Consider the following 21,948-nt stretch of genomic DNA (forward strand, 5'->3'; position numbering starts at 1 on the left):
GCTCTGCCCCTCTCTCGCAGGCCTCAACTTAAGAAGAGAACGAAGAAGAAGAAGAAGAAGAAAAACACAAAGAGAAGAAACATTGGGATAAGGCATTGAAGAATTGGGGTAACCTATCAGTCAGGCGCCGCGATTGTTGAAATCGTGCGCCAGAGACAATGCTCGAAGAAGATGAAGGAAGAGAGAGTGAGACAAAAACAAGGGAGGCGAGAAAGATATAGATATGTATATGTACTCTGTCTGTATGCATATATCTTGTATATATATTATTTGTATATATATTTTGTCAAAAGAATTGGTTTGGCTAAGCGGTTAGGGATTGATCAAATGAGCCCGAGGTTAGGAGTTTGAACCCTCATAGCCAGCAGAGTTGTTTTTTTTTCTTTTATTTTTGTGTGGTGACGCTAATAGAATATCCTCGATAACAGCGAAATATTCTTTGAATGTGTATATTATCTATATATGTGTGTGTGCCTTCGTATATGTATATAATTTGGATGTGTATGTCTGTATACATATTTTGTATTATGTATATGGTGTGTATACGTATATGGTGTTTGGGATTTATACAAAAAAAAAAAGGAATTTTAAAAACAAAAAAATAAAAAAAATATCATTCTACTGTACCTTCTTCCACTCGCATGAGACGCGTTTTGACTTTGAATCTACCTTTCTCTTTCCGCGTGAAACGCGTAAGGATTTCAAGTTTATTCTGTTAAAACCTTTCCCCTCTCCGTATGAAATATGGTTAGGTACGCCTGTTGGTTACACCACCTTTGCTCTTTTTACGTAAAACATGTTAGGATTAGATGTTTTCCAAGTTAAGACCTTCTCCCTCTCCGTATGAGATACGGTTAGGTACGCCTATTGGTTACCCCACCTTTGCTTTTTTCACGTAAAACACGTTAGAATTAGATATTTTCCCGGTTAAAACATTCCACCTCTCTGTACGAGATACGGTTAGGTGCTCCTGTTGGTTACACCACCTTTGTTCCTTTCACTTGAAATGTGCTAAGATTTGACGTTTACCAGGTTAAAACCTCCCCCCTCTCCGTATGAGACACGATTAGGTACTTCTGTTGGTTATACCACATTTTCTCCTCTCGCGTGAGACGCGTTTGCATTTGTTCACTATTTCTCTTCTCGCGTGAGACGCGTTTGGATTCGTTCACTATTTCTCCTCTCGAATTAGACACGTTTGGATTCGTTCACTATCTCTCCAGCGGGTCTAAAGCAAAAGAATATAAAAAAACAAACGGTGGGAGGTTGGGGAGTTTCAAAGGAGGAATAGTATATAATATATAAAATATTTAATATTTAATATATATATATATACAAAAGTATGGTGCGTGGGTAAAACCACGACATCGAATAAAAGAAATATTATATAATACAATATTACATATAAAAAAAAAAAGTAAAATAAAATAGAGATGGATCTAAAATAATTTGGTAAAAAACGAGTATAAGGTTGAGAATAAAGTTTACATTCCATCTTTTCACTGAGAATTTTGTGAGATAGCATATTATTCTTTTCATCATCGGATAATCAAAAGAAAGCGCCCAAGTCTTAAGGCCGGTCAAAATGGGGTGTCTACATACCCGTGATTTTTTTATCATAATTGGAGGCACTTCAATTGTGATTTTTTTCACGTAAAATTATTGTGTTAATTTGTTTTTGATTATTTGATTGGGATTATTATTGACTGTTTAAAATTGATATATAATCACAAATCATTATCTAGGAGATTTCTAGATTTTTCAATTTGAAAAATAACCATTCAATAATTTCAAACAATTTACAACATCAATAAATTGTTTTGTTTCTTCTGATAAAAAAATATATATATATAATTTTTATATAATTTATCATATCAACTATCTTTTAGTTTTGAATCATAATTAAATTTTATCGAGACCTTGTAAATTCTAATGAGATTTTTTTTATAAGCTAATATATTAATTAATAAAATTTTGGGACCTTTTTTTTATTCAATTTTCTGAGGCCCAAAGCGACTGGTTCTGTCTGTAATCAATTAAGAAAATAGTATATTCAATCTATTTAAGTGATTGAGAAATTTGTGTCTAATTTCTGATAATTTGATTTGAGATTTCCTTGTTGGAAATGGTTATAAAATTCTGAATAAACCAGAGTTTTTTCCTAAGTTCGGTCTATTTTTTAGGTGGGCCCCGAGTGTCGATTTACTCGGGTCAAAGTGGTAACGCGTTCTATGCCGCGTTGTGATTCACGTGGTATATTTGGTTGCTCAAAACCATTACCGAGTGAATGGGAAATTGAAGCCAAAGTGTGCTCCATGGAAATGGAGTTTTGGTGGAAATTCCTTAAGGTTGTAAATTGGCTTGTCCCACATTGATTTGGTGGGAAGTTTTGAAAGGGTTTATAAGGCTTAGGGTGAGATACTTGGGGTGTGCCCCAAGGGGTACCCAAGTGTTTTAGAGGGAGAGGTTATGGGCAAAATGGGCTAGACCCATTGGACCCAAAAATCACCACACGCGTGCCGCCGCCGGCCGTCCGGCCGGGCTGGGCTTGGGCTTGGGTGCGTGGTGTGTGGTTTGTTCATCCAAACAGGGCCCTTCCCGTTTCTATCTGTTTGAATAAACAGATTCAAATCTGTTTAAATTTGAATCTAACAGGTTTCATACCTGTTCAATTCAAAACGAAAAGCCACCTTAACATCTATAAATAGACTACCCTCCCATTTGGATTTTACGTACTCCATCCTCTGCAAATTATATTCTTCATCTTGCTGCATTTTATTTCCGAAAGAAAGAGTGTAAACACTTAGTGTGTTCGTAAGGCAAACAATTTGTAGTGCTGCTACTGTTTGTGGTAAGATCATTTCATCTTGGGAGATAGACGTCCAAATTCTGAAAGTACCGTTGAGAGGACGAATCTGTCTTAAGGACACAGTGTTAAACACTGGACTTGATCAGGAAAATAATTCGAAGAAATTAAATCAAGTAAGTTATTTAATTACTTTCAGTGTTGTTTTTATTTGTTTATTTATTCAGATTTTAATTTTGTTTTTGTAACAAAATAAAATCTGTTTTTATTTATTTATTTTTATTTCGAGTTTGATTTTTGTAATCAAACAAATTCTCTCCTTTTCTCTATTTCTTTTATTCTTGTTGTTGTTTTGTACACAACAGAATTTAATCTATTTAAATACAGTGAAGATTGTCCTACATTCCTAAGAATCCACCAAGTGAAATGATTTACTTTGTATATTGGGGGAAAAAAAAATTTGATCCATCAGTTTCAGAAACAATCTCTGGTAATCGATCAGATCATAACAATATAATCAATCCGTTTTTTTTTTTATTTATTTTATTTATTTTTTATTTTTATATTCCAATGTAAAGATTCAACAATTCGTTGACCAAAATACCAACTATTCATACTTTGTTTAAAATAGGAATTGTTTCATTTGATTTAGAAAATAAAAGATTTCTAATTTCATAACAAAAGATTTATTTTATTAATAAATTATTAAATTAATTAATAGTTTTTAATGATATTAAAATATTATTTTAATTAAATATTCAAATAATTTTATTATTGTGTAAGAGAACTATTAAGAATCTTATTTTTTTTAATTAATTCTGTTAAATAAAAAATTCTAAAAAAAGAAATATTTATAATTTTCCAAATCAAGAGAAACAATTTATATTTTAAAAAGAAACAATTAAAAAGAAATGTATTTTTAATTTATCCTAATATTTGTAATTATTTTGAGCAATGACTTCATCTGCTCTTTGGGATGGAATGGGGGTTATGCAGTATCTCAATGTTAAAGCTAGTAGAATGGGCTACAAGAGTCTGGATCCTCTGCCATGATTTCTTGCGGTGGTTCCTGCGGTGTCCTAAAACAATATCATTTTGGGGCAAAATTTCAAAAAAATAAAAATAAAAATAAAAATAAAAATAAAAATAAAAATAAAAATCAGAGAAAGAGAAAGAGGGAAAGAACCCCACAGCTGACGACCTCTAGCCGCCACGACACTTGCAGATGATTTCTGACCAAAACCCTCCATTTCTCACCATCACTCAAAAGAACACCAACATTAACAACCATTCAAACAGAAGTTTGAGGTTAAAAAATCTGATTTGTATATATATATTATATATATATGCATATTAATACTTTGAATATCCCAAATGATAAATTAAAATTGACTAAAAATTAGATCAATACAAACAAAAGCAAAGAAACAGTCAAAAATTTTTCCTCTCCTCTTTGATTTTGGATCTCATATCTTTCATAGAGATTTTGAAACTTTGCTTTTCTTCATAAACCCATCTTTCTGCATTTTAGATCTAGGTTGAAATCAGGTGGACAATCGACGACTGGTAACATGGATGACCGACGAACTCCCTCTGGTTCATCGGCAGCACTCCACTTCCTCCTCCACCATCGCCTTGTTGTCCATCTTCGTCTCTTTGGTTTGAGAACTAAGAGAGAAAATAAAAGAGGAGAAAAGATCAACATGGTGGTGAGAGAAGGGGGCTTGCGGCTATAGGGGTAGCGGTGGTGGGTTGTCGGTGGGTTGATAGTTTTAGTGAGAGAAAGCAAGAAGAAGAAGAAGAGAGAAGAAGAGGAAGGATTCTATTTGTTCGTTTTTCTTTTTTTTTTTTTTTTTTTTTTGTAAAATTTTATCCCAAAACAAGGTCATTTTGATGCATCACAGGAATCACGGCAAAGGATCTAGACTCGGGCTGGGCTACTAGTTGTTTGTTGTTGTAATGGTTCTGCTTTGGTGATGGATGTTAGGTTGATCGTAGTTAGTGCCTCTCGGTGCAAGAAAACGAGGCATGAAAGACTAGCTCTTAGGAGTGGGATCCCCCTGGTAGTCATGAGTCCAGTCTAGCTCAGTTCTATATTTTTAAATTTTGAAAATATAATTTTAATTCATAAGATTCGTTTGAGTTGACATTTTCAGCCCAATTAACAAATAAGTTGGGTTTAAAAATTATACTTTTAGTCTGGCCCAGCCTGACCTGCTACATATTTAATTTAATAAATTTATTTATTTATATAATATGTTAAAAATATATATTCCCTTATAATTGTATAAATTTTTAATTTATCTTTTATTTGATGTTAATAATTTATTTGTTGATAATGTAGGAAACTAAATATCATCGGAAACCATGGTTACTGGTGATTCTATCTTTCAGAAAATGATAATGAAACAGTGGGAAAAAGTTTAAAATTTAAATCATGAATTTTTTTTTTATAGTTTAATGTACTATTGTTTTAAAAATTTTAAGCTTATAGAATTATGGGTGTGTTTGGTTTAAAAAAGTTTACAATGTTTTAATTAATATGATAGTGAATATTTAATTATTAATTACTCGATATGCCTTTGTTTATTTATAAAAAAATAATAGGTACCATAATGTTTAGGTTTTTTTTTTTTTTTTTTTTTTTTAATAATTTATGTATAAGACCTGATGCATGGAGTTGAGAATTATAATTTATGGTAGGCCTGAGCTTGTAATGATTATATAAGTCTGATGTTCATACCAGACGGATTTGCACAAGAAAAATGTTTGGGAGCACTAATTAGTGTTCCCACTAATTAGGTGGCAGTGGGTCCCGCTATTAATAATGTGATATTTTGGTCTTGAAGTTGTATTTTTTTTTTTTTTTACTTTTTTAATGTATTAGTGTTATTAATGATGATGCTTTTAGTGAGATGAATCATAGTTGTTTGCACAAACACATCTCTTATTAGATAATCCAACCCGATGAATGACCTGCTGATGTGATGTTTTGATATCTTGCTTTGTTTGGGTTTTGTTTAGTTGTGTGGATGTGGCCTTTCAATAATGTTTGAAAATTTTAATTTAAGAGTTTTAATGGTGGGTTCATACAATGGTGCGATGTTTTGACTTTTTTTTTTTTATTATTTAACACCTCCCATAACTCATGTTAGAGCTCCAATTTTATAGCTATCACTACCCTTGGGCTTTGTTGTGTTTTACTGGGTCTACTGTTTAGTGCACGCTTGTGGACCTACCGCTACCACAAACAATAATGTTTTGAACGCAAAATTTAAACACGGAATGTGAGGTGGTTGTAAAGTACGTGTTCTATCCATAATATCCGCTGATCACGTTTATTTGATAGATTAAGTTAGAGAGAATTATTAATGAGGGGATAGTGAATAGATAGATTATTAATATGGAGGTTATTAGTGAGAAAATTAAGTAAAAATATATTTGTTTTGATAATAGTGTGATAAATAATTAATGATGAGATTGTTAAATTATTTTTAAATAAAATAAATTAAAAAATTATTTCTATATTATTTTAAATAAAAATAAATATTAAAACATAAAGTGTAATTGGAATTGTTAAAAAAAAAAAAGTTAGCCTGCTAGCTAATTTTTTGGCCAGCCGACTATTTATGTAAAAAAAAATAAAAAAATGCACTATACGGAACGTTTGGACGAACGCCTGGACCAACATTTGGCATTCTGAAACTATTTACTATTTTTTTAATTCCACTGGTTTTTCAGCCAAATTAATTTTTTTACTAAGAAAGATTACTAAATTGCTCATACTCTACACTGTAAAGCCAACCCTCCCAAATAATACCTAACATACTATAAGTGGAATTCACAGCAATCCTACTCCAGCGGCCAGGAAAATCGGAATCCGGATCCTCGGCCGCCCTTCTCGGCAGCCGTTCCCAGCAGCCCCCCAAAACGACGTCGTTTTGGGGGTTTTTTCGTTTTTTTTTTTTTTTTTTTTTTTTCTTTCTTCTTCCTTCTTCGCAGAACCAGAGAGGAGGAGAGGAGAGGGGAAGAAGAGAGAGAGGAAGGGGAGGGGAGGGGGTCCGGATTCGCCGAAGACTCGCCGTCGCAGGTCGTCGAGCTCGCCAGCCGTCCGATCGTCGCCCGATCCAGCTCGTCGCAGCAGCTGCACCGCCGCCGCCTCCGCCTCCGCCTCCTCCTCCTCTTCCTCCCCCGGTGATTATGGCCCCCTCCAGTCCGGCCCATCGGCGGCTCCCTCTTCTTCTCCCTTCCTCTCTCTCTTCTTCCCCTCCCCTCCCCTCCCCCCCTCTCTCTTCTTCCCCTTCCTTCTGGTTCGAACGAGGAAGAAGAAAGGGAAAAAAAAAAAAAATCAAAAAAACCCCCAAAACAACGTCGTTTTGGGGGGCTACTGGGACGGCCCCGAGAAGGACGGCCGAGAATCCGAACTCGGAAAATCGGGCCTCTGTGTGTTGGTTGGAGAGAGGGAATGCCAAAAAAAAGAGTTGAAATGCAGTGGATCGTTGTAAAGCACGTGCACCATCCATAATATCTGCCACGTGATGGTATTTTTTTTCACATAGTGATTGGTATCCTAATTCAGTAACTAATAAACCACCACTAATGAGGTGGAAAATTTAAAAAAAATAAAAAATAAAACAAAAAAATAAACAAATATTATGACAGTGGACAGGATTCACTGTTATATCATTAGAGCCACCATTAATTAGTAGTCTCATGCATTTTTATTTTTTTATTTGTTTGTTTATTTTTTTTTTTTGGAACCACCACGTGATGGTACTTGTTTAGAATATTTATTATACATTTTAAAATAAATAACTAAGAAAAACAATTTAACAAACAAGAAGCCATTCCCTATCAGAAATTGAGGATGCTGTTGTGAGCAACTCTCATGGTCCATTTGGGCAGTGGGTTGATTTTTTAATTTTTTAATTATTTTATTTTAGGGTTAAAATTTTTTATTTAGGATAGATTTTTTTGACTTTTCATAAGAGAAAGAATATAATGATTATGAGTTAGATGTGACATTTTATTTTATTAAATTAAAAAGTTTATTTTGTCTTTTTATGACTAAAATAATTCCAAACTCAATCCAACCTAAGCCTCCGTTTGGGAAGTGGGTTGGCTTTTTGGCTTTTTGGCTTTTTTGGCTATTTTAGCCTGGGCTAAAAAGCTTGGTTTGGGAAGGGCTTTTCGGCTTTTTTGACTTTTTTTGTGAGAGAAGAATGTAATGATTATAGGTTGGATGTGATGTTTTGTTTGTTATGGCTAAAATAGCCTATTTTATTTTTTGTGGCTAAAATAACCAAAAAAACCTGAAAAAGCCCTTGCCAAACACAGGCTAAGTTGCCAAAGGAAGGCACAATAATTTTTTATGGTGTTTGGTTGGAGGCCTTTCTTGATTTTTTTTTGATTTGTGGATGAAAACAAGTATGATTTGGACAGCTCTTATAATAAGCTGCCTTCTTTAAAAGCCAATTTGTTTTTAAAATTAAATTAAAATTTATTTGACTTCTTCCATTTTGATTATAGCATATATTAGTGAAAATTCGTATTATGTACAGGATATGAAGAAATTAATAAAATATATTTATATAAAATAATATAAATAGTTACATTTTTGTATGTAAATTATGAAAGTAAAAAAATATTGAAACTTAAAATTTAAGTTTCATAATTTTATCACAATTTATGTATCAATTTTTAATTTATCACAACTTCAATCATGTAACTTTCAACTCTTTTGCTACAGTTGTAAATTGGGACGAGTTAAACCCAAATAACTCGAGTCAAGCTTGTAAATTTTTAAAGATTGAGCAACATGATATTAAATTCGGTAAGAACATATGTAAAATTCAAAAATTTGAATAAATTTGAATCGACTTGGGTGGAGACACCAAATAACCTGAGCAATTGAAACAAAATTATATATATATATATATATAAATATAAAAAATTATTTGATAATTTAATTTTTAATAACAAATAAGATTAATTAAAAATTAATATTAATGAACAAAAACAAATACACCTTTTAGAAAGGGATCATCGAATAAGTTGATATTTAAAATAAAAAAAATTATTTTATAATGGCATAAAACAATTTAAATATGATTTTTCAAAATTATTTTTAATTCAAAAATTACAATAAAATATTTAAATATAATAAAATTAAATTTCTTAAAAAATAAAAGTATCTAGATAAAAATAAAAATAAAAAGAGGTAACAAGAAAATTTAGAATGCTATTCTCATTTGATTTGAAAATTATTCTAGATGACCAATAAATTATCACATATAACTCTTATTTTTTTAAAAAAAACAAAAAACGATATTTCATGAACCACCACTTTTGTTAGAAAAATAACATTTATTTCGATTTGTTTTAGCAATAGTCATTTTTTAGCAATTTGAGCCAAAAAAATTTCATTTTTTATTTTAGTTTGTTTAATTGACAATTGAGATTTAAAAACAAAAAATTAACAGAATCCACCATGTTTCGCAAGTGCTAAAAAATTCTAGATGAACAATAAGGAAAATACTTGAGACCCACGAAAAAAAAAAAAATTACAGTCACAATTGTATCCACAATGATATGATATCATATATAAAAACTCTTGATTTGCTATACACTCAATGATATGGGGCCCAACTCTTTTGCCACATCATTGTGGATGAAAGTATAGGTCTATAACATTGCTGGAATAATAAATTATCACTTGTAACTCTCATTTTCTTTTTTTATTATATAAAAAAATTAAATTTCAATGACTATCACTTTTAATAATAATAAAGAATGTTTATTTCTATTTGGTTTTAGTAAAAGTCACTTCTTAATTATTTAAGTCATTTTTTTTTTAAATTTGTTTAATTGACAATTGAGATAAAAAAAAAATTAATAGACTCCATTATATTTAGCAATTGTTAAAAAAATAAATTATTTGCTTAATATTTTTGTCTATTGTTAAAAAAAATATTTATATTAAAAAAACTTATTGTTTAAGTCCTTATAGTTTAGAAGGATTTAATTTAATTTGTATATAAAATTTAAAACTAAAAATGACAAAGAAATAAAATATAAATAAAAATATAAACTTTTAATAGCGATTAATAATTTGAATACATGTATTTAATAATATATTATATTTAGACCATTAATATTATGACACATTTGAATATTGATCCCATTCTAATTGTAGTAATATAATTTAAAAAAAAATTTAAATTTAAAATTTTATTTTATAATTTAATAAAAGATGCATAAATTAAAGAATGAATGTAACATAATTTAAGGAAGAATCTAAATTTAAAATTTTATTTTAAGGATACAAAATTAATTTATAGACCAATTATATTGTGACACATATTACCAAAAATTAAACAAAATAAAAAAATAATAAAGAATTGCAACTTTCTCTTTTAATAAGATGATAACGTTTTGCAATTATAATACTATATAGATTTTGTATAAGATTTTAAAACTCTCATAATATCTCTTTTTAAAAGTATTCTTTTGTAAAATATATAAATATATAAATAATCTCAACGTTACTTTTATTGTTCCTTAATACAAAAATTATGAGCAAATTATGATAATTTTAAATTTGTATTTAACACTCATAAATCATGAGATAGATCATTATAATTTTAAATTTATATTGTGTCAATTTTAAATTTAAATTAATATATTACTTTCCATATTTAGTAACCCTTAAATTTGAATTTTGAAATGAATTAGTATATTTTTCATCTTTTTTAGATTTGATATACTTTCCATTTGAGAGTCATAAATGAAGAGATATTGATTTTTATTTATTTATTTTTTCTTGAATAAGAGCTAGCCAATAGAAGATTTTTTTAATTTTTAAAAATCAAAAAATTATGAAATTTAGATTGGAACTTGGAGTTCTTAGAGGACTTATGGGTTAAAAATCTCATTTTGCTTATCTAATATACAGATATTCTCTTCATATTTACTTCCATATTGTATTTATTACCATACTTAGGATTAGCATACCTAACCCTCTCTCCTCCTATATAAAGGAGTCTTATATTCATTGTTTATACACTAATGATTAATACAGAGTTTCTCTTTTCTCTCATTCTCTTCCTCCCTCTCTAATATTATAACATGCTATCAAAGCTTAGGTTTTTCTCCTAGACTCCTCATCTTTTCTTCAGCATCATTATCACGCTATTTCTATCATCATTAAACCATCAAATCATACTACTTCCGCATATCACTACTATTTTAACCATTTGACTACACCAAACTATTAGTCTCCTCAAGACGAAGTCAATGTCGCCAGAAACACCTTTATTGGACCTCAGGCGTGTCCTCACTCGCCTCCCAAAGAGAGACTTGTCATGCCTTTTTGTCGCTACGCTCTCCACGCACATTCACGCATGCTTTCTTAACACTCCATGTTACTAACATAAGCCCTGGCTACGTTCCATCCATTTACGCCACGTTGTCTCAGCCTATGCCTTCATTGCTGATGTCCATCTCAACGTCTCCATGCCTCAGCTTCTGTGTTTCTATGCACGCCATTGCTGATGTCCACCTCAGCGTCTCTATGCCTCTGCCGCTATCGTGCACCATGTACTCCTTTACTATTGTGCACCGCGTATTTCTCTGCTACTGTGCGCCGCACCTTATCATTGTCATATTTTTGCACCTGGTCATCTATTTTGGGCCAATTAAGTCGGTACCAATTATTTTCGACCCTCCAGATTCACTGGTACACTCTGTTTTACCTAGTTCTACTCTGACACCATTGGTTCCTCTTTGTGACTCCTATTTTGCTCACTCCATGGATTATTCAGACAGCTCTTCTCAATACGATGACTCTTCTGGACAACTTACACCTCAGAGTCGGTATCAATCTTTGGCTCACTTTGTCTTCACTGTTACTAATCGCCAGCCACATGCTTAACATTCTCTAGGTGGTACTTTTGCTACTCCTGAACCTTCACCAACATGCACTTGTCATGATATTGAAGCCATTGCAAAAAAAGGATCTTTCTATCGCTACTTCTGGTGCACCCTCTATTGCTCTTTCAGTCACTCCAAGTACTTCTTCTTGGTATTTTGATTAAATTTGCTACAACCATATGACCTCTGACCCTACACTTTTCTCTTCTACTGCATCTTCTTCTACTTTACATGTTATTCACACTGTTGATCTTTTCCAAATGCATGTTAGTCATATAGGTCATATTTCCACTTCTAACATCTCTCTTCCTCACACTTATCTAATCTCAAACCTTACCCTTAATCTTATTTCTATTGGTCAACTCTGTGATCTTGGTCTCACTGTTCTCTTTTCTACAACTGGTTGTGTTGTGCAGGATCCGAAGACGGGATAGACTCCAAGAATAGGTCATAGACATGGACGTTTGTATGAGCTCATCCATCTTCGCATTCCCTCATCCAGTGATAACCATGTCCTGTATTATATTAACTAATCTTGATTATGATTGTGATTATGTGCTTAATATGATTTTGAGTGCTATTTATATGATTATATGTGTTTTTGAATTTCTATCTGTTCACCGTAGGAAAATCTGTTTAACTTTCTACTATAGAATTTAAATTGGAGACCGTAGAGGTTTCAGAAACTGAAATTGACTGTATTATTGTAATTGGCAAATTTTTTGGAGCCTATGGTGAAATTTAATTAGAAATTGATTCAAATCAAAATAATTAGATTCAGAATGATTAAATTAGAGCATCATTACTTAGCCTTAATCAATTTGATTAGCCAAGACTATAAATAGGCCTCTATACACTCAAATTCCTTCTTTTGAACTCTTCTTGGCTGAAATCACATTCTAGAGAAAGAGAGGGCCGGTTTAGAGAGAGAAAGAAGCCATTCTTGTAGATTTTTGCAAGAGAATTTGAGATTTCAAAGGCTAGGCCCAAGAACTAGCTAGACATTGGAAGATTGGAGCCTCTAGGTGAGTAGTTAGACATGAATTTATGAATTTGAGTTGTAATTATATGAACTGAAAGATAAATTATAATCAAGAATATGAATTGAGTTGAATTTGATGAATTTGAAGTTGGTATGTACATGTATGTATAGACACCCCATTTTTAACCGTCCCCAAGACTTGGACGTCATCGCTCGTGCACTCGATGATTGTGACTTTTTGTGCTCGTTTTAGTGCCCAAAGTCCTTGGTGGAACGCCTTGTCTTTGAGCCTTCAAGCCCTGTCCATTTTGTGCCTTGTTTTGGACCAAGACCTTAGTGTTTCAAGTCTAAAACCTTAACCTTCAAGCCTGCAACCCCTGGTGGCCAACCGGCCACCATTTGAGTCTGCCAGCCACCAATTGAGGTTACCGCCCATCACTGGTGGCCTGCTAGCCACAAGTGTCTTTTTTCAGATATTTTGTTGATAGCTATTCCAGCTGTGGCACAACTGGTTCCATCTCCATACACGTGTCTGGATGGATTTTTCTCAGCCAAATGCTTGTTTATCTATATATATGGGGTCTCCTCCCCCATTTTTGAGGGTTAGAAATTTTGGAACAAAAATCTCTCTCTTATGCAAATTTGTACACACTTGCATAGTTACACTACACTTTTGCATACATTATCTTAACCAAAGTTGATCATCCTTGAGCTGAGGTTTCTTGAAACCATCTTGGAGCTCTTGAAGGTGGTTTTAGCTTTATTTAGTGCCTAAAATTGTTCTTTGCTTCAAGAGGTATACTACTTGTCTTTTAAGCTTGCTTTGTATACTTATTTTCCAATCTTTTCAAACTTTTTTTGGGTTGTTTTTGAGCTGTAAAAAACTCTATTTTTGTGGGATGAAATTGGTGTTTTAGGCCATTTAAGGTTAGGGGGGGTGTCTCACCTTTCTTTATTTCTTGCTTTTAAGGCTTTTTCACCTTTGTTTCCCACCTTCAAACTATCTTTTCTTGGGCTTTTAGCCCTAAATTTAGAGTATTTTTAGTGGAAAAAATCATGTTTTGAAGTCCAAAATTGGAGGGGTTAGCCTACCCTCCTTGTGTCCTGTTTGCTAGCCTAGTTAGCTCCATGAGTTAGCTTAATTTTCTATCCATTTGTAGTTTGAGATTGAGGTTCATTTTGCATCCTACCCCTGAACTACACTATTTTGATTCCTTGTAAAGGGATACGTAGGCAACCTTCGGGTTCAACCAACTGCATCTGCATTTTGTTTATTTGTCCAAGTGTTTGGCCTTGTCAAAAATGGGTCATCTTTGGGCTTTGACATTCACTCGCGTCATTTCATGACTCTGAGCTCTCTCAAAGAGGGGCAACTGTAGACACCCCATTTTGACCGCCCTTAAGACTTGGGCCCCGCTGATTGCTTACCTGGTGATGAAAGTTGTGCAGTTCAAAGGTTCGATTTTTTCGGCAAGGAAAGTGTCAAATCCCAGCCTTACACCCCATTTTTGGACTAAAACTATTTTGGCTAAATATTTTAGACCTTAAAACCCTCTCTTTCAAAATATTCTTGAAACAAAGTTCATACGATGTTCCGAGGCTCGCATTTCGTTAAATATTGCGCTTTTCGGTAAACCGAGCAAGGATAAAGTGGAAATGAATGAAAGAGAGGTGAACTCTTTGAAAGAATCTTTAAAACATTTTGTTTAGAGGTTTGGAGTTGAAGAAAATTGGAGGAGAGGGAAGAAACCTAGTTGGGGAAGAAGTTGGGCATGAATCGTTAAGAGAGAGTCAAGCAACCCTTGCTAAATCAGGCCTATCTATTTGTACACTTCGATTTCAGCTATGAGGTCACCATCATTGGAAACTGGACTTCCGGGGCTTCATTTTACATTCAAGAATCTTCTCAAGCCGAGGCCAGATGAGGGAGATATGGCTGGTTGAAGTTAGGCATCAATCCGGATGGACCGAAGCTGAGCAGTCTTTACTAAAAGAGGGGTATCTCTTAGCACACATGGAATTTTGATGTGAGGCTACACCATTGAAAATAAGACTTCCGGGTCTACAATTTAGACTCAAGAATGACTTGAAAAGGAGTCCAGACGAAGGAGATATGTCTGTTTGAAGTCGGGGCCAGGAACTAGTTTTTGCTGTCGGCCACTGGGGGAGTGTGCCAACCACAAATGGAGTTTGCCAGCCATAGGTTGGCCAGAAGTGACCTTTGTCGACCACCATTAGTGGCTGGTCGGCCACCAACGGTGGCCGGTCAGCTACAAGTGTCCAGAAAGCTCAGAATTTGCAGATATTTCTCATCCAGCTGTTCTACACTGTGCCAACTGTCCTGTATTCAGATATTTCGACCCAAGGCTTGTATTTTCCAATATATAGAGGCCATATCTCTCATATTCCAAGGTTAGAAAATTTTGGGAGCCTCTCTCTCTAAAAATCCTCTCTCTACAATTCTCTCTCTCTAGATTTCTCTCTTCCTTGCCCATTTGTGTATACAAGTAAACATATACATCTCATTTGCCTAGACATCCTTGATCAAACTTGACCACCATTAGGCTGAGATTCCTGGGGACCTTCTTTGAGCTCTAGAAGGTGATTTTAGCTTGATTTGGTGCCTCATTTGTGCCTAAAGTGTGCTTGGCTTCAAGAGGTATAAGACTTACCTTTAAAACTTATTTTGCATAACTTGTTTTTGCCATATTTTGTACTATTTTTTTCCTGGTTTTCAACTGAAAAAACCTCTATTTTTTTAGTCCTAAAAATGGTGGCTTAAGGCCTTTTTTAGTTAGGGGTTGTCTCTTCTTTTTGTTCTTTAGCTTGTATAGCTCTTTATGCCATCTTTCAAGGCTTTCAAATCAATTTTTTTGGACCTTTAAAACACTGAAATTCAGAATTATTTTAGTAGTGGAAAGCATGTTTTGAAGTCCAAAATGGGAGGGGTTAGCCTCCCCTCCTTGTGTCCCACTTGCATGCCTAGTTAGCATCACATGGTAGCATGTTTTTGTTGCCTAACTTATCTTATTTCCAGCATATGTATGCCTCTGATTTGGAATGTTTTAGCTCTATTTTGGGCTAGTTTGGTCATATGAGTCTTGTTTTACATAGTTGTAGTGCAAATGGCTTCACTAGTTTAGTGTTTTAGGCCTTTAAAGATGCTTTGCTTGAGTTTGTTGCATGTTGTAGTGTCTTTTTATATGTAATTTCAGTGTATATAGCTCTGTCACATGCTCATTTATTTCACTCTTTCATTGCTTTTGAGAGTTATGTTTTGAGTCTTGTTTGCAAGCTAATATGTGAGCATGTTTTTCTAGCCTTTTGTGCCTAAATCTCAGCATGTTTTAGCAATTGTTTTGACTGGTTTTAACTCTGTTCTGAGTTGGTTTGGTCATATGAGTCTTGCTTTGTATGCTTGTAGTGTAATTGTGCTTAAGAGTCTAGTTTGTGCTATGTTTTGGCCTCTTATTCTAGCTATTTTTGGCTTACTTCAAACATGTTTTAGAACTGTTTTGAAGTCTTTGTAGCATTTGAGCTTTGTATTGCATGCCTATAGTGTTGTGATCTTCACTAGTTTGGTGTTTTTAGCTTTTGAGCATGACTTGCATGTGTTGTTTTCATGATTTAATGTCATTTTGCATCCCATTTTAACAAAAATTCTCTGTCTTCTGCCTCTTTTCTTCACTCTTTTATTTGTTTTGAAAGTAACTTTGAACCCCTTGTTGGCTTGAGTGTGAAATCGAGACACTTGTGCTTAATGGTTTTAATTCTCTCTTGAGGATTTCTATTAACCAACGGCATGAAGTCTCTTTCATGCTCAAGGTACTTGTGGCTTAAGCACACTTTCGATTAGAGGACTCTCACCTCGGACTTAATCGATTAAAGGACTAATCGGTAATGTAAAATGAGTAAATAAAATGAACAAAGTAAAAGAGGCAAGATAAGCATCTTTGTGTTGCGTTGCATGTGTTTGGATCGGACGTTAATCCGAACACAAGAAAAATGGGACGTTTCATACTCAAAGTGATGAAACGTGCCACTTTTCTTGGTCATCGTCACCTTGATCATGCATGATAGGGTGGTGGTCCTTTGAGTCTTATTTGTGAATTCATTAAGCTTGTACAAGCTTGATTTTTTGGCCATCATGCACGAAAATTGCTTGGTTGATTGCTTGAGAGCCAAGAACTACACTCCTTTGAGCTTGAGAAATGATAAGGAGTGTAGCAGTACACACATTCCTTGAAAAATGTTTTGTTTTGCCCCTGTTGCTCTCTGTTGTAGCAAAAGCAGAATTCCAGAAAATGGGGTGGCCGACCGCCACTTGAACTAGCCGATCGGCCAGTTAAGGTGGTCGACAGCCACTTTTTGTGGCTGACTGGCCACCAGTGAATTTTTGTGCAAAAGTGTTCCTGTGTTGGAGCAGAGGCAAATCTAGAAATTGGTACAGTTTTTAGTGATCAAAGCGAGTGCAAACAGAGGCATCCGCTGGCAAGGCAAGAGCATTTTCAAGTGGAGCAACCGAGCATGCTTGCATCCCTCGCCCTCGAGGCCATTCCATTTCTTTAACTAGTTAGCGTAGCTACTTATTCAATTCAAATGTTGTCTTTAATTAGTTAGTGTAACTAATTCTTCAATTTTGGTTTGTAATATTTTAGCTAGCTTATAATAGTTAGTTAACTTATTTCAATTATTGTAATAATTAGCTTAAAATAGTTAATTAGTTTTGGTTTGTAATAGTCAGCTTAGCTTGGTGTAGCTTAGCTTATTCATCTGGACCCTCCTTCGTGAGGGCACAATGTTGTAATAAGCGTACGTGCGTGTGGGTATGTCTTCCAACCCCACATCTTTCTCACTTTTATTTAACCGCTTTCGATGGTTAGATTAGGGTCATGCAAGTATGGCAAATCGCTTTCGATGGTTAGATTAGGGTCATGCTATCATGGTAATGGAGTACTCGGTAAGTTTTCATGAGTGCAATTGCCACATTACCATGATAGCATGCTTGCCATGAGGCTATGTCCTTAAATGCTAAACTGCATGAATGCTTGTGGATGAAGGCTTTGTTGCTTGAATTGAAACAATTCAACGAATGTGATGTTTTAAGCCCACTTTACAAAGTGGCAAATCATGTTTTAAGCCCATTATGTTTGATAGCAAATCCACGCTTTAGCTCACTTGAGGGTAACAAATTCAAACCATTTTTGAAAGCAAACATGAGTTCATTCGTCCCAAGTCTTGCGACTTAGTCTATACTTGCTTGTGTGCATCATATAGTAAAGTTAGCTAATAACTGAAACAAGAACACGTGAGGTTTATAAAACAACACATCATGCTTAGCAGAGGCCAATCTTTGATCAGGCGAGCAGGGGTGATGATTTCAGGACCTTCCCCTCTCGTACCTAAGTTCCCGAGTTGAGGTAACTTTGGTGATGACGGACACGTGGCCATTGGCACGCGTCAGGGTTTTCCAAATTTTCCCAAAACAAAATATTTAGGTGGCAACTCTGTAATCTGGCAAAGCAGTCCAGTTTTGGCATTGTTTGATCTAAAATCGATTTTCCAAAATGATTTGCTGGATTAGACTCTTTGGTGTTTATCAATCTCACATTGCACTTTGTAAGATTAGATTCAAAATTGTGACAGGAGTCTGAACTGTAGGACCAATTCGAGCTCTCTGAAAGGGGGTGAGAAAAAGTCGAGCTATAGTTTCTGGCAACTCTGTTGGGGATTTAGAGAACTTGACTCGAACTCATGATATTTTATTTTATCTACATTTATGTGTTTCTTTGCACTGTATTTGCATCGATGCACCTAAGTCACAGTGTTTGCCATATGCTATTCCTAAACGGTTTATCGGAGGCTTGCTTGGAAAAGCATGCCATAAGGCTGACCGGTTGCGGGCTCTGCCACGATGGGAACACAAACCTTGGATCTGGACTACCGCTTTACCGTTTGATCCTCTTTCTGCTTCTCGGTGTTAGGAGCGAGAGGTATATTAGGTGGCCTTGCCAAGGTACCCTTTTTGACTAATCGACCTAGTTGCATATCGAAAGCCATAGAGACTATTACAAACTAGGAGAGGTTGCTCACCTGAATGCAGGATTGTTTGAAGCCACATGTTTGCGTAGTGAACCCCTAGCTCCTGATGAAACTAGGACAGGGTAACCCTACCCCATCACAAGGGTGTTTTGGCTCTCTTTAATTGGTATGTGCTTTGTAGTGAAATTATACAGAAATGTGCATATCAGTTGCAAGTTTGTTATTTGATTTTGGGGCAGAATTCAGCAAAAAGTACAGTCATTTAGCTGTGCTCATCTCTGTTCTAGTGAAACCAGGCTGAGGTGCTGTCTGTTTTCTCTTTTGTGAGGTAGTCTTGGAACCATAGCTTCAGAAGGCTCCAATATCCCCCGGGCACTCTCGACTTGTATCGATAGACTTTGTCATGTCGGAATTGGTTCAGAACCAACCTATGTTTACTTCACCCCCACTGGTGACAAGACGAAGGAGGTTTAGGCAAAATTCATCAGTGTAGTTTCTACAGCAGTCACCCCTCAGTTCACCCGAGTCTAGTCTGGTCTAGGAATAGTTGTCTGCATTCAGCTCAGCACGAGATCAGTCACCCATTCCCATGGCTCAGTATCTCCCAGCCAGTGTGAAAGAATAGATATAACACCAACAACAGACAATCAAGGCGCTACAACAGGACGCAGTTCGTCAGGCTGAAGTCAAGGCTCGTCAGGCCGAAGTGATAACCCGGCTACAACAGTAACAACCATAGCTGGCTGTGGCTTCTGCATCTCATACACCTTCCACAGGTAACTCGACAGCCGGAGCCACTGTTGATACTGCTAATGTCCAAGAGACTCAAGGCAATTCGGTAAAGCTAATCCCAGAATAGGCCTCGAAAGCTCCTGTGTATCAAACCGAAGCTTTGTTTGAATTTGAGGTTGACCCAACTACACTTAAGGTCAATAAACTGAAGAAGTTATTCAAACGAACACAAGGAGTGAACTCCCTCCCGGATTTAGAGGACAAGTATACTGAATCTGCAGTTACCTTACTGGAGCGGTTTAAAATGTTGTATATCGACCACTTCAATGGCTTTGGAGACCCAATGGTGTATCTCCGCCTATTTTCTGATATCCTAAGGCCAATGGGTTTGACCCCAGCCCAGAAGTTGTCTTTCTTCGACCAAAACATGTCCGGGATAGCCGTAATCTGGTATGCTAAATTTGAGAACTCTGTAAAACTGAATTGGGAAGAGATGGCTAAGGGCTTTATTGCTCAAAACTCCTACAACACACAAATCGAGGTCATAACTCGTGATCTCAAAGTCACCCTCCATGAGCCAAAGGAGGGTTTCTCAGAGTTCGTGACGAGATGGAGAGCAAAGGCCTCGATAGTGACTACAAGGCCTTTCGACAAAGATCAGATCAAGATGATTGCTCGGAATTTGCATGGCAAGTTGCTGCAAAAGATGATTATCCTACCTCTGTTTACCTTTCTAGACCTTCATGAAATGGGGGTTCAAATCGAGGATGCCCTCAGACAAAGGATCTTTGTGGAAGATAATGAGCCTTTGAAGAAGAATGTTGTTCGCAGTTCCAATGCTACTACTGATGGTAGCACAGCTGCGAAATGCTCAGAAGTAGACACTATCACCACTTCCCTCAATGGCCAAAAACCAATCACTTCAACTCGGCCCCAAGCCCGAAATTTCCATTCTCTTTACATGAGCCCCTCTCAAGCTTTGAAAATGCTGCTGTAGACACCCCATTTTTTATCGTCTTCAAGACTTGGACGTCACCGCTTGAACACTCGGTGATCATCCATGTTTTGTGTTCGTCTTGAGTTCCCGGAGGCCTCGACTACGCGCCTTGCCTCAGGATCTCTCGACTCGACCGTTTTGTGTCTGGTTTTGCACCAAGCACTTGTGTTTTTGCTTTGGAGGGCAGGGAATGGCTTTTGGGACATCCCCACACTCCACCGGCCATGGATTGAGGCCACCGGCTGTGTTATGTTGCCATCGGCCAAATGTGATGGCCGGCCGGCCAATTTGACTGCTGGTCGGCCACTTTGATGGCCGGCCGGCCAAATTTGGTTTTCAACAGATATTTCTGCAGACAGCTGGCAGCTGTCATTCCAGGCCATACCCCAGCCCATGCCTGGACGTAGGAGCTCTAAGGAGCTGCAGACTGATATATCTCTATATCAATCAAGCTTCTTGACAAAGAGAGGGACACAAGGAGAGAAAGAAGAGAGATACAACTTGGAGGAAGAAGAATTTTTTCCTCTCTCTCTAAAAAATTCTCAACTCTCCCTCCCTATCTCTCTCTCCCAAACCCTTCAAATCCCAAGGTTCTTGCACCATTTACCCTACACCACATAGCACAAGGTCTCCATCCTTCATTCCAGCACTTTGGGATTGTTTTGGAGAGGTCAAAGGCTCAGAAATTTGGTCCAAGAGCTGCTGGTCCATTGGTCTTCAAGAGTAAGTCCTCTTCTCCTATTTTCTTGCCTTATTTTGCTTTGTATCTAAGCCATACTTGCTAGCTTTTTTGGGCTCCGACCTAAACTGTAAATAGTCATATTTTGAATCCCTTTTCATGTTTGATCAAGGACCTCCTGCCGTTTGAGGTCTCCTACTACCACTTGCCTCTTTGTCTCTCTTTTAGGCCAATTTTTGCATAGTATTTTAGTCTTACTTGTGAGCTGTTTTGGACTTTTTCATAAACTGTGAAATATCTTGTTTTGAGCCCCTCTTCAACATTTTCAAGGGGCTCTCCTCTGTTTGAGAACATAAGCTATCACTTGTCTCTTTACCCCCCTTTTAGGCCTTTTCTTGCATGATAGTTTGGCCCTATTTGTGATTATTTTCATGGCTTGATGTAAACTATAAAGTGCCTTGTTTTGAGCCCCTCTTCAACTTTGTTGAAGGGCTCTTTGCCATTTGGGGCCATCTTCTGTCCCTTTATGTTTAATCTCTCTTTTAGGGCCATTTTTGCATGATAGATTAGCCCTATTTGTGTTCATTTTTGAGACTTGTTATAAACTGGAAATATGCATATTTTCGGACTGTCTTGCATCTGTCTTCATGCTTCATGATCAAATAATGCATGCTTTGTATAGCTGTAAGTCATTCCGTGTGCCTAGTTTCAAGTTGCGGATTTCATCTCATGCATCGGGCCATTTTTTCATGTTTTGGGGCTGTTTAGCATCATACTTC

The sequence above is a fragment of the Camellia sinensis genome, chromosome 6 (genome assembly GCF_055761805.1).
Source record: "Camellia sinensis isolate YWXY chromosome 6, ASM5576180v1, whole genome shotgun sequence".
Taxonomy (NCBI): Eukaryota; Viridiplantae; Streptophyta; class Magnoliopsida; order Ericales; family Theaceae; genus Camellia; species Camellia sinensis.